Consider the following 14,502-nt stretch of genomic DNA (forward strand, 5'->3'; position numbering starts at 1 on the left):
ATAGTAAGGATAACAATGTGCCCTTTGTGCAAAAGAAATCAGTTACATAATTCAAGGAACTGTACTTTGAGTCTATTTTTCAGGGGGCTGTTTTGATTTTACTTTTTTTTAAAAGAAAAATTAGGAAATGAAAAAAATAATTACTTTTCTGTACATCTGTTAAATGTGTAATTAGCAAGGGAAAAAACCAAAAATGGGAAAATTTAAAAGCAACTAGATCTGAAACACTATTAGTATGTCAAATAAACCAGAATGAAGCAAGAGGGGTTTTTTTAACCATTTTTAAAAACTCATTTTAATGACAAATTCACATTAAATATACTTAGAAAATACCATTACTGCTCTCACAGATTTGTCTTGATTTCTTTCCTAATTTCAGGAAGCCATGTTCAAAAATATAAATGGTCTTGGAAATTAAAGAAATAAGAATTTTGCTTTTATAATAAATCCTTTATTTTCCATAATGATTTGCCTTTGCATTTGAGCCAAATTGTAAAAAAAAATTAAAAAATACTGACATCAGAGGGTTTGCCTCAAAATGAGTGAGAAAATTCACCAGTGTGTTGTATTATCTCCAGAATGGAGAGAATGGCCAAGAATATTATTATTATATGTATTATGTATTATCTCCAGAATGGCCAAGTTTTGAATGACAGCACTCCTTTTGAAGACTGAATGCATTTATGATTTTAATTTGAGCTAAAAACAGCTGTAAGAAACACTAAAATATACAGCTTGGCACCCCTAGAAGTTCTTCTATTGTAGCACACTTTTTTTTTTATTGTTTAAAAAGTTTTTATGTCTACACTTCTTAGCGTCCATAGGAAATCAATGTGGTTATCCTGGATTACAAATAGTGTAGTATCTACTCTACTTTGACCCATAAATATTCAGAGAGGCTTCTGTGAAGCTCATGTAAAAAACTAAAAATTATTTTCAGAATTAAGTCTTGCTCTCATCCAGCTCTTCAGGTATCTGATGCTGAATCCCATGCCAAGTGGGCTACTAGTCTTTTCAGGCTTGCAGCTCCTCTTATCAACAGCAGTGGATGTGTGTGCTTTGAAACTGTTGTGAGATATTTGTGGTTTGGGGGTAATTGAGGCAGGAATTGGCAGGTTTTGGCCTTTTGTGTTGCTTTGTATCTCAGCAGTCTTGCTTGTGCTTTTGTTATCTCTCTCTCCTCTTTGCCTAGCATTTCTGTAGCTCTTGCCAGGGTGGATTGTTTTTGACAATGTCAGCTGCCTAAGATTAACTGGTATGCATCCTCAATATTGTATGTTTGACAAACTGGTGTTCTCTTGTATTAGGGTTCAGTGCATTGAGTGAGATGAAATGTGTCAAATGCACTGAAAATTATTACTAAAAGGCAACAAGAAGAGGGAAGAAAAGCCTGCTAATTCCACTGACAAAGGATGATGCTGGACTGATTCACAGCACGTTAATTCCAAATGTCTCTCCATCTTTCTTTCCTTCTTAGACTGTCTACAATTTATTAATATAATTATTGCCTGAACTGACATCCTGTGGATTAAGGATTTGTAGATACGAAGAAAGCTGTACAAACATGTTTAGTTACGTAACAAATCAAAAAGCTTTCAAAGGGCAAGAAAAACTGTCCCCATTTGAAAACTTGAAAGAGAGTTCCTTCTGTGGTGGTATTATTACCTTTGGGTGTATTGAAGTTACAGCACTCACCAACCTCTGGAGCAAGATCTTGCTTGAAGGTCAGTTTGTGGCCTGTTGGTTTTGCTGATAACTCAGCAGGTTGCAAAGAAAACATAAGAGGTTTCAGTTCACTTGATACCTGTGGCAAGAGTTTAATTGTTAACAAGAAAAAAAGTATTTCTAACAAAGAAACAGCTGTTATTAAGCACTAAGTGCTGCTGCTAGCAATGATGCAAAACCTCCTAACTGCTCAGGGAGATTATGCAGCATCTTTAGATGGAGAAGGTAACTTAGCTTTTCATTATATAATGAAGTTGCTTTGGATGGAACTTTACATGAGAGTTTGAAACTAAGATGATATAAATGTCATTTACTTTGGCAGGCTACTTAAAATTCCCTGTTTATTACCTTTAACTACATTGTTCTAGTTGTTAGTGTCGGACTATGTAGGAAAACTTAGTCAGGAAGTGAAGTGAAGCAACAGAATTTAAACATCTGGGTACCTCTGTGTTAGTATTTGCATGGTGTCACTGTGCATGTTAAATTTGAAGCTGAAATCCTGTTTTGTTTACCAAGTGGGCTATTTTAAGTGATAGTTCCAGAAACCAAAATAAAAATTAAGGTTTTGATAGAAGCAAGTGTCTCTGCAAGGGACAGGTTTCCTTCTCCAACCTTGGGCCTCCCACCCAAGTGGGTGTTGCGTTTTTATGTCTTAAGCGCTTTATGCCAACCCCTAGCTCTTTCAAATGGAAAAAAAAATGGATAAAAATGTCATCTTTTGGGATTTTTGTCTTAAGTCTTGAGAATCGACACCCAGTTTAATATCACTTCTGCTTATATCTATCTTTTCATTTTAACTACAGTGGATTTGGAAATCTAAAGGTTTTTACAGTAGTTTTGGGAATAGCTCAGATGGCTTTTGAGTCTGGCTTTTTGGTATAAAGGCTTGGAAAGTATGTTTTGTATGTTTATTCTGGTGCTGTTTCCAGTGGGAACTATGGAGCTATTGAAGATTCAGAACTATCTTTGGCAGGAATCATGGTGTACCTGTGGTATCTTGCCTAGACTGGCAGAAACTGTGGTGTTGTGACCATTATTCCATAGATCTAGAAAAGCTTCTTGTCTGACAGAACTGAAACAAGAAGAAAACAACCTCTTGTGCATGTTTTTAACATCATCTTTGTACCATTGTATCTGACTTTCCTTTGAAAGGAGTATTGCTTAAATTTTTAGTCAACCAAAAAAATCAAAGGGGTATGGAATGCATTTGTTATTAATAGAAATGTTGCTTGGAGTATGGATGAAATGTAGGAATTCTAAACAATTTTAGAATCACTTTTGATTAATTTTTATAGCTCAAAAATGAGGCAAGTGTGACCATTTCAATTATTCTTTCAAGCTTGTAGTTCCAATAACTGTAGCTTAGTGCAGAATAATGTAAAAAGTTTAGCTGGAGGTATGAATTCAGCTACAGAAAGTTTTGTATGGTGCAGTCATTTATTCTTTGAATGCTGTTAGCTCATACAAGTCAGATGTGTGCTTGTACTCCAGCAAACATTAACATGTATGCTGTAGAGCTAATTAATTTTAATTGAAGTGTAAAGTCTAGGTACTTTATCAGTTGATTCTGGAATAGAAGTTGTTTCTGCCTTCTCTTTTGAACTCTTGACTAGCCACTATGTTGCCCATGTACCTTTTTAGAGAAGGATTAAGGATTACAGCCACATCTTTAAACCAAATGGTCCTTCTACAACTTCATTACCTTTCAAATGCATATTGTTTTCCTCTTTTTTTTTTAACATAGAAGCATTGGAAGAAGTCTCCTTTTTTGTTCTCCAGTATCAATCACTTTTCTTCAGAGTGGGTATCCTGTTGTTTGTCAGTTGCATTTCATGACCAGCTCTAAATGTATTACATTTAAGGTACCTTAAGCAGCCCTCCTTAATATCACTCATTTCAGTAGAAATTTGTTATGTCACCTTTTGATGAGGTAAAGGACTGTGATTACATCCTGTTCTATCACAAGCATCTGGACATAGGAAATAGTTCACTTCCTCTTGACTTGGTAGGGTGCTATCATATTCTGCATGTTTAAAAAAAAAATTGAAGCATTGAGTATTCTAGGGGGAAGATATTTCAAAAGGGGAGAATGCTAAACATGAAGGCCATTAAGGACATTACTACTGTACTATTTAATACAGCATTGTTGATCACTGAAAGTTTCCAGTTTATTTGCTTTTTTTCACCAGACCTTGTTGCCTCTTGTTTCTATGGGGGATCAGATAGAGGACCTTACTGTGATACTGCTAAGTGAATTTACATGTGTCACTTTCAAACAGTTTTGGACAAAATTATTTGTGACCTTATTAAGATACATCAAAATCATCAAAACTCTTTTTTTTTCCTTCTAAGTCTTTTACCATCCTGGTCTAGTAACATTTGCTATTTGAATGTGTATGACATATCATGACTATTCAGAAAGTGGACCACTGTGCTAAATTGCTCTGGAGTTTTATTAGCACCAATGAAACAGCTAGTTTCAGGTAGCACTGGTTAAGGATTTTCATAGAAGACTGGTAACTCAGATGTGAGTTTTCTAAAACCTAATAACACTTAAAAGCATAGGGAGGATTTAGAGAGGTTTGATTGTAAGACGCTAGTGTATTGCTGATTCCTAGGGCTGTTTTCCTTTCAAATGGGGTATTATACCTGGATAGCATTTTTGTCCATAGGGAACGCAGGCACTTATGTGCATATATGGAATAATAGTAGTTTGCCTGTCAGAAATATTAAGAGTTCAAGCATTAATAAAATATTATTTACATTAGAAAATGTTTTCCTAGTTAGAAAGACTGAGTTCTGGAGCACAATGTTTTCTTATACAAGTTGACATTAATGACAGAGCTACATCCCTTTTTTTCCATTAACAATAAAAATACAGTGCTATTAAAAATAGATAATGACATAACAGGGGCATAATATGATGAGCAAAACATGAAGGCAAAACCAAGCAGTTTCTCCTATGGGGAAGATGTTATTGATAATAAATTTAAAAATTCTAATAGAGATTCCTTTCTGAAGGATGAGACTAATTTGTTTTAAAAGACATGTCTGTGTGTATAGCACTTCATTGCACTCACGACGGAATACTTAGCATGTACAGTCCAGATTTGACCAACGTCTGGTGTTAATACCCTCAGAGTGGCTGCTAACAAACATATCTACTGTCAACCTGGCCATCTCCAGTGTAGTGCTGCTGAAGAACATTAATTTCACTCAGTGTCCTCTGACACAGAGAAATAAAAGTATAAGAAATGTCAGAAATTGGTATTTTGGTGTTGGAAGGTTCACCACTGTAGTCCTAAACCGGCTGCTAATTGAAGTCTAGTTATTGAAGGTCTTGGCAGTTTTACAGATAGGAGCTTTGAAATGTGAGCAGTGTAAAGATGGAGTGAATGAATCTGTTTGCTTTTTTGATCTACTTTAAATAAGGTTTATGATATGCAATCAAATGTACACTTCACTGGTATTGAAATAGAGCCTCTTTGTATGTAAATGCATTGAGGAACTTGCAGAGGATCAATTCATCTTCATATTTAGCTTTCCCTATCGTACTGTCACAATGAGGATATGGCATACAATATACTGCTTACAGTAAGTTAGAGTGCATTTCATAATACACAGTTTCTACTTGTGTGAGTACGCTCTATCTCTCTCCATCTTTTTGGTTTGCATATGTTTTTAGGATCCTGACAAGAATCAGACACCCAACATCGACTGAGTATCTCTGGTGGACTTGTGAAACTTTGCCAGATGTTTATAATTGCAAATAAAGAAAGTTCCAGATTTGGTGTCCAAAGAGAATACACTGCTCTCAGTAATCAACAGATGTGTTTATTATTGCATATAGCTCTGACTTATACCTATCTGTGTAAGTGTTGATAACTGAAAGTTTGCATGGAAAATGATACTGTAGGTGTAGGTGTTGGCTGAACTTGAACATTGATCACCCAGTGTAATACTTAACTATGCCAGCAATATGACTACTTACATTGTTTTCAGCAAGGAAAGGGAATTCATTCCCTTATACTATTTCTGCATCTCTCTTGGTTTCATCAGTGGAGATCTTTTCACTGATTTCAGTAGCCACTGGCTTTGGATCATTGTCTGTAGAAGTGTGGTTGATAGGCTAAAATAATTGAAAAAAGTACTTACTGCAGTTTTTCATTGCAGGAGCTTATAGAAAAAAAAGAGACCTATGAAGAAAATAATGGCTATGTTTGGAGAAATAGGGTTTCTAGGTTTCATGGGATGATGTCCTCTATCTTGTGTTAGGTCATAGAGTGGGATGAGCATCATGGCTGTTCAGAAAACCTTCCTGGAAATCATGTTGGCACAACAGTGCATGAAGCCCTGAGCAGAATAGTCAACAGCCCCTTTGTCCCTTTGTTTCTTCAAAAGTTGTTTGGTGGAAACACCAGTAAAATAATCTCTAAAAAGAAGACCTCTTCTGACAAGAACTTTCACTTTATGACCTGCTTGGCCTTCTTCATTAGTCACGTTTCTGAAATGTGGCTTATGAGGAAATTTAGTAAAATCTCATACTTTTCACTTCAAGGATCGAATTCTATAAAATTCTGTTAAATACATTAATAACAGTGGTGGTGGTATTTTGTTAGAAACAAGCAGTGAAAGTGTCCCTTAAGTTACATCCTCAGAGTTTTTGGTATGTGTAGGGGATTGTTCTTCAATGCCCTTTTTAATAATTCAGTAGCCTCTCTTGAAAGTTTATATTTAAAGATGAATTCTCACAAGTTCATTGTGTTTGGCAAACTATTCTAAAAATAAAGCAGTTTCAGAAATTGGTGATGTGAACCTCCACGTTGCCTGGAATAGTCTTTCTCCCCAGGGGATGTTGGGTTTTCCAAGGAAGTTATATCTATCACCAGCAGACTTTCCTCAGCCCTCCCCCTGTACTTCAGCATTCCCCATGGGTGTGCGATGGGGAATATTGCTTCATATTCTCAAATGGCTTTAATCCACAGATAGCAACAAAGAAATAGAGGAAGGCTTAGGATGTAACATTGTTGAAGAGCCCTACAGTTATACAGAGGATGGCAAAGGGGACCTGAGGGGAGAAAGAAATGGGAGTAGTTTGCTTACTTTGGCACAGGGTTCCCAGGAGGATATCTCCTTACACAGCAGTGTTTTAGCAGAAAAGAGATTTTTCTTTGGATCCATCAGGAATTAGCTAACAGTTAAATCCTGCTAGGAAGTAGTCTAGGCTTTCATTATAGATTTGGTTTTGGTAATAGTTCCATCATTCCTAAACAAGCATTCTGATTATCTAGTAACTACTAGAGGTTTAGGGAGATCCCTTGTTAATGTTTTTCCCTTGTTTTTTTTTTCTTAGTCTCTGCAATTGACAAACAAGGTTAAGGGATTCACTGATGTGGAAAGTACTGAAATCACTGTAGGCTTTTTGTTCTTCCTCACTGTCTTAGACAACATATGAGAGACTTCTTGTCCTCATATTCCCTTAGTTTTAGACAAGCTTTTGTGATCTTTGTTGTAGGTAAGGTCTGCCTTCCTGCAGACAGAATAAAAGTGAATGTTGTTACTGTTCTGTGTCCCAGAACTTGTCACTCTCCCGAGCTTTCCCCACCCCTCCAGCTCCTTTTTCTTCTAACCAGCATAATCTCTCATTTTCCATTTGGAGAATGACAGATTCAAGAGTGTTACAGGAAATGCAATGGAGCAAGAATTCTCACTTTCCCAGAATTTCACTGTTAGTATTGTTGAACTAAACCTCTTTGATATGGATATTAGTAAATTTTCAGTAAATGAAACTTTAGGTGTTGTGAATATAGAGTATGCTACTTTGTTGCAGGCAGTGGTGAACATCTTTTTTCCGACAGCTGCCTTTTCAATTTAGACCTTTGTGTTATTGTGCTTTGTTTCTCAGCTATGTGTAAATAAATAGGTATGTGTGTACTTCTATATTTTTATAGGTAGATCATGGTACAGCATCAGAATTTGAGTTTTGAGTTGCTTTTGCCTGTATTGTATCAATAAAATTCTGCAAATATGTGAAAAACATGTGAGTCAGTGTGACACAGGAGCATTTGGGATAAGAAAAGTGCGTGGGTTCAGTTTCTTTTTAAAGATGGTTCGTCAGTACAAGATAACGCTAGATATGAGTGTATTGAAGTTGAAACAGGTGGGACACAACACGTAATACACTTGTGCTTAGCTGTTCTGAGGATTTGGGGTGCTTTTCAAAGCAAGTGCCTCATCCTACGTAGAGGCAGGCTTGTATTTTGTGAGGATCTTAGCTTAGTTATGACAATAACTAAGATGGTTTCTGTTTGCCAATCAGTATTTTACACTTGGATACCTCCACCATGGTAGGAGTAATACAGACATAATAATGGTAGTCCATACTCCAGTAGGCTAACATATAAAACCATGGGTAGATTGATCGTATTGCTGTACATTGGAGCTTTACATGCTTGTATATGTGAATGGCATGCAGATGAAACACGAATAAATGAAAGACAGGAACTTTTAGGAGACGAGTTTTTTATTACAATGCAACTGTGTACATGCAATTTGCCTTAGTATGGAACAGCTACGTTATCATGCAGATCCAGATTGATACTCATGTACCAGAAAAGACCCTTAGGTGTTTTTCGTCTTTTGGTGTGTGTATATGTGTGTTTGTGTATGCACAGTGTCGCATTCTCCTGAGGGAAACCATGAGGAGTTCTTTTAGAAATGGATGGTCAGGAAGTAAATTAAGCCAAACGAGGCAAATGTGGTATCTGCGAACTGTTTATTGGAAACTTAAAAAGGAGTTGCCCAAACGAAAGAGGGCTGGAAAAGACATGACAGAAGGAAGGAAAATGGGAAAGGAGCGGGGTAGAGGGGAGAGAGGGGACAGAGAGGGGAGCAGCGGAGAGCGTTGCCCCTGCGAGTCGGGGCAGTGCGGTCGGTGTCCCGGCCCGGGGCGGAGCGCTCGCTGCCCGCCCGTGCCCGTGCCCGTGCCCGTGCCCGTGCCCGTGCCCGTGCCCGTGCCCGTGCCCGTGCCCGTGCCCGTGCCCGTGCCCGTGCCCGGCTGGCTCTGACCGAGCCCGCGCCGCGCTCGGAGGGTTCGGGGGCCGCTCCCGCCACGACGGCGCCGGACACGCCGCGAGTGGGCGCTCCGAGCGGAGCTCCGGGACCCTGCACGGGGCACGGCCGGGAGCCCGGGCCGGGCTGGGGCCGGGCTGGGGCGGCAGCGTCGAACGCAGGTAGCTCGGGAAGGATGCGGGGGCGGAGCGGCAGGAGGCGGTCAGGGACACAGGGAGGCAGGACAGGCGAGAGGGCGAGCAAGAGCCAGCGAGGGCAGGAGAGCCGAAAGGCCGGCTGGGGCCAGGGCAAAAAGCAGTCTCCAAAGCCCCCACAGCTCATGGTGCAGTTAATTTTGATGCCCTCTGGCTGCTCCCAAAGTATGCCTGCTGGCAGGAGACCATTGGCCCAATCCAACCTTCCGTGACGGTCCATTGGTGGAGTTCAGTGTCTCCTACTGACTGTCCCCTGGGAGGTGTTCCCAGGTGAAGTGCTCCCAGAGACAAAACTGCTTCTGGTTGCCTCCTGCACGTGGCGAGTGTGCAGCCCCTCACCCGTGTGCCTCTGACAATCAGCCTTGAGGCAAATCAAAGCTAAATTGGCTCGTCACACACAGATAAATAATAATGTTTAAATTAATTTAGGAAAAGTTTCTGAAAATTCTTTTAAGAGAGCGGATGAAGGCACTGATTTAGGGGGTTGTAGAAATGATGGGAGCCTCTTGAAGTAAAATGAGCTTTGCTGTAAGTATGATTGAACACCGCTTTGCTTTTCACACTCCTAATGTGCGTGTGGCTTGCCTGCAAACCATGGCTAAAAGGCATGAAGTCACAGACAACTATTAAAATGTTTAGATTCCTAGCTTGTAAATATTGCATTTCTCACAGAATTGGAGTGAAATCCAGGCTTATGTTTCATGTTCATCCACTTCATATCCATTGGGATGCAGCATTTGTGAAAGAATCAATTATCCATTTGTTAGTCGAGGGAGCTTTACAAATTATACATTAGCAGATTGATTTCTCAAGTTCACCATTGGGGGACTGATTGTATAAGGTGGGTTGATGATGTGTGTCAGGGGAGAAGGAGTTGCCACAAAGAAGACAATTAAAAGAAGCTTTCTGAGTGGCCATGAATTTACTCCTAATTGAAGAGCTGACTTAATCCATAATAAGAGCATTTATTTCAAGCATTTTATGTTAGGTAATTGATTATCACATGAAGTATATTTGCTGCTAGATATTTGATTTTCCTTTTCTTTAAATTTAGGATTTTGCAAAAATCTGCATTTAAATCTTTATGTGCAAGGTGTCTGCTAGCTTTCTCTCCTGCTACCTAAACTTCTCTTCCATCCATTAAGGTAACATTTTTTTGTTCTATAGTGTCAGCTTGACATTATTGATTTTGAACAGTCAAACTTACTTATGTTGTCCAGAATTCCAAACATGTCTCCATCAGAAGGAAAACTGCAGCTAATGGAAATTTAGCTGAAGGTATTTCTTCCTTCTTTGTTCTTTCTTCTTTTTAAAAGTGTATGAAATTCTGAAGCTGTTCCCAGGTAGATCATTTAAGTGTATTTCTATTCCTAACTAACAGGATCCACTTTATTGCCAGATTTGAATTATGTTGCTTGAGAAATTCAATGTGGAAGTATCATTCTGATCACAAAGTAGTCATATATTTTTACTTGATTGGCCTAATGCTAGGGATCCTGATTAAGTTAAAAAAAAAGATTACGCAATGTAGTGCTAATAAAATAATAAAGAGTAATTTTTTCAGCATGTTATATACAGCTGCCTCTGGTTTTGTGACATAAGGTTTAAGATTAGATCATCTCTTAACTAAGTGATATTTACATGGATTATATGTTCTAAATTTTAAGTTCTTGTATGTGTTGCAGGTTTTTTCCAACACCCATTTAAAATACCTTTAAAGCAGTAAGTGACCAAACCCCAGTGAATATCATGGTTGCAACTCTATTAAATAATCAGTCCTTCAAATGATGATGAGTTAGTGACCACTGTGTCTTCTCTAATCTTGATTGATTCTTCGTCTTTTGTAGACATGTAAAGGTAGATTGTGCAGGAGGGGCATTTATTCCTTCATTGTAAAATCCAAAGTCTTTTGTCTTTTGTCAGACAAATACACTCTTCAGTGGGTTAGCTGGACAAACCTTTAAAAAAAAACACAAGGGAAAGGCGGTTGTAACTTCATGCCTGAGTTTATAACATTTAAATTAAAAAAACCAAAAATAACAGGGTGAGAGGGGGTGACCCACAATATTATTTGTGTTCCTCCTTTTTGAAATATCAAAATTATCCACAGGGTATTGGATGAAATTAAATGCAATTAATTTTGATGCAATTTAATTAATTTGATGCAATTAAATTTGAAATGGTTAGTAGCTTTGCTGACTGGCACAGAAGTATATTTAAACAAAATATGATTATGACAAGAAGAATTGGAGGTGATTCTGGAAGAAATACTTTGGTTTAGATAATGTATATACCAGTTTGTCTGCAGTCTTTTCTTTCTGATTTCCTGGATAGATTGAGATTTTAATTCTCAAACAGCTTTCCACTGGAACATAGCTGTGGAAGTCATAGGCTTGACTGTTATTTAACTCTGGATAAGAGGAGTCTGGCATTAGAGTTCTTCCTGAACTTTATTTGAAAATGTGTGTAATATTCAGCCTGGACTGATCATGACCTATCATCACTTTCTGAGCTCTGCAGAAATTTCTGACTTGTAAAATCAGTGAACAGGCTAATAGTCAATGTCCTAGTTTGACTTGAGTACTGAAAAAAAATTACTCTGTGTTTACTTTGCTTTGTGTATGTCATTTCCTATTGAAACTTAGCAGGAGTTTTGTGTAAATCAGCAGGTCTCTTTTAGTTGAATTTAGTTGTTTTCCCTGATTGTCTTCTCTGTATGGTGCAGACAAAAATAAAAAAAAATAACAAGCAAAAGAAAAAGTTAATAGCAACTGATGGAGGTGTTGGGCATGCAGAAGGCTTGTAACAAATTGCTAGTTATATATAATGTTATGAAATACAGTATCATCAAATTTCTGTTTAACAGTAGAACATGTTTGGAAATATTGTGTGCTATTTTGAATATGGGAAAAATGCAAATACTCTGGAATCACTTTTTTTTTGTCACTGACAACATTCTAGAATCTTAGAATCACAGAATATTATGTGGTTAGAATGTAAAGATAATGTAGTCCTAATCCCCCCTACCATGGTCAGGGACTACTTCCCCTAGACGAAGTTGCTCAAGGCTTTATTCAGCCTGGCTTTGAACACTATCAGGGTTTAGGATATCCACAACCTCTCTGGGCAATCTGTTCAGTGTCTCACCACACTCACAGTGTATAATTTCTTCATAATATCTAACCTAAGTTTCCCCTTTTGCAATTTGTACTCGTTGCTCCTTGTCCTGTCTCTCTCCAGCTTCCCTGTAGGTCCTTTTCAGGTACTGGAAGTTTGCCATCAGGTCTTCATGCAACCTTCTCTTCTCGAGGCAGCTTTTTCAGCATGTGCTCATAGGGAAGGTGGCCAGGTACCTTACCATACTTTCCAGTAGAATCTGCTCTGTGACCTTGCCTGGCACACAGGTGAAACTGACTGGGCAGTAGTTCCTTGGGTCTTCCACTTTCCCCTTTCTAAAAATGAGGATTGTATGTCCCTTTTTCCAGTCATCAAGGACTTCACCTGACTGACACAATTTTTCAAAACCAATGAATAATGGCTCAGCAGCTTTATCTGCCAGCTCCCTCAGGACCCACAGATGAACCTCATTAGGTCCCATGATTTGTGCACATTCTGGTTCCTTAGATGGTTTCAAACATGATCCTCTCCTTTATGGGGCTGGGGGTCTTCATCTTTGCAAATCCCTGCATCTGCCTTTCTTGACTTGGCTGGAGGACTTGCCGTTGAAGGCAGAGGCACAGAAATTATTGAGAAACCCAGCCTCCGCTTTGTCCAGGCTAGCCAGCTCTCCTATTTTCTTCCAGATAGGGCCCACATTATCCCTAGTCTTCCTTTTGCTTGTCACATACCTGTAGAAGCCCTTCATTTTATCCTGCAGTATCCTGCAGGAGAGGTTTTGCCTTGCTGGGCACTGTTAATAACCTGAGTACAGTCACACATTTGATCTCCAAAGTACTGCCATATGGCTTTCAAACCACATCACAATAGATAAATTCCATCTTCCTGACCCTTGTCTTCAACGTTTATGTGAAAACAGCTTGCATAGTCGACTTTGCCTACTTTCTACACTTCATTTTTTCAGAGACAAACTTTATCAAAGCCATTTGACAGGAAAATAGGAAAAGTGTGGACTGTAGTCTTGACCCATCAGCTCTTCTGGTGCGTTCTGTTTTGTGTCTTTTTGTCTTGGATTTTGTTGCAGTAGTGTCTCCAATGAGGCCCATCAGTGCTGGAGTAATGGGAAGAACATGACCAGTTGAACACTGTATTTTAGTGTCTGACCCTCTGCCAAGACCAGGCTGTTGAAGACAGATGTTTTGTCTTTGCAATTGCAAAGTAACAAATGAAGAGAAGAAACTTAGTGAGAAAATTGTGGCAATGGCAACTTAGATAGAGCCCAGAACAAAAAAAAAAGAAGAAAAAGACACTTCTAGAGAGCATGATGCAGACAGGCTATCTTTTTCCCTGTGCCCACCCCTAGACAGAAGCAAAGTCTTCTCTTGTACCTTGATGAGCAAAACAGAAATTTAGAAGGGCATTTTTCAAGGCAAGGCAGGAATAGAAGTATATGTTGATTATGAAGCTTCTAGAAAGTCAGATTGACAGCTTATGCATATTGCCTTACTCAGCATCCTCCAGTCTTGGAATTAGCTAATTCTGTGTGTAATATCTGAGAACAGAGCTTTATGCTAGCCACACCATCAGGTTGATGGGCTTGAGCTGTACTTCTGTGCTGACACCCCCAAAATGTGACAGGAGGAACATAGCTGTGGAATGTGCACCAGCTGCCTGCACTGCTAGTTGTGCACTCATGTCTGATCTTGAAATCTTCAACTCAGTATAACAAGTCTGTGGCAAATGAAAATACTTCTGGAGCACATAAGTCAAGGAAAATCAGTTTAAATTCCCAGTGAATTTCTTTGCAAACAGCACACAGTGGAAAGACCACTTTGTGATAGGCAGTAATTGCAATATTTCCAGGTGCCATTTTGTGGTGAGACCAAGAATTATGTATGCTGTGCACAAGAAAACAGGGAAGTAAAAGGGCAGTGTCATTTTCCCAGCTCATTGGGCAACTATGGCAGCGCAGTGTGCAGTTGTTCAACCTTGATTATAAAGAAAATTCTAGAAAATATGATTTGGGCATATGTTATTTTCAAAGTGGATGAAAGGTTCCTTTCTCTGAGTTGGAATTTGTTGTGTGTGTGAAAGATCATGGGGGTAAAAACTTTCCAAAGGATTGGATAAAGCTCAGTTTATCTCCTGTAGATAGTCCATGCGGACAAGTGTGTTTTTATATACTTATTATGTACTTTTAATGCAATTCCAAGTGCCATAGCATATATAAGTACCTGTGATATTTCAGACACAGTTGTGTAACATCTAAAGTGATCCCCCAGCTCTAGTGCTCTTCCAGTGACACTTTATTTTTATACAAATATATGATGGATTTCTTTTATCATGCTCAGAACCACAGGAGTGATCTAAGTTGTGGTTCAATCCATTTGATATT

General features: G+C 38.7%; 1 protein-coding gene across 5 annotated transcripts in view; it reads left to right on the forward strand.

Moving 5' to 3' along the window:
• Positions 1-14,502, forward strand: part of VPS41 (VPS41 subunit of HOPS complex) — a 113,346-nt gene that overhangs the window by 32,695 nt on the left and 66,149 nt on the right. The window lies entirely within an intron of this gene.

Source organism: Cinclus cinclus, chromosome 1, assembly GCF_963662255.1.
Source record: "Cinclus cinclus chromosome 1, bCinCin1.1, whole genome shotgun sequence".
NCBI lineage: Eukaryota > Metazoa > Chordata > Aves > Passeriformes > Cinclidae > Cinclus > Cinclus cinclus.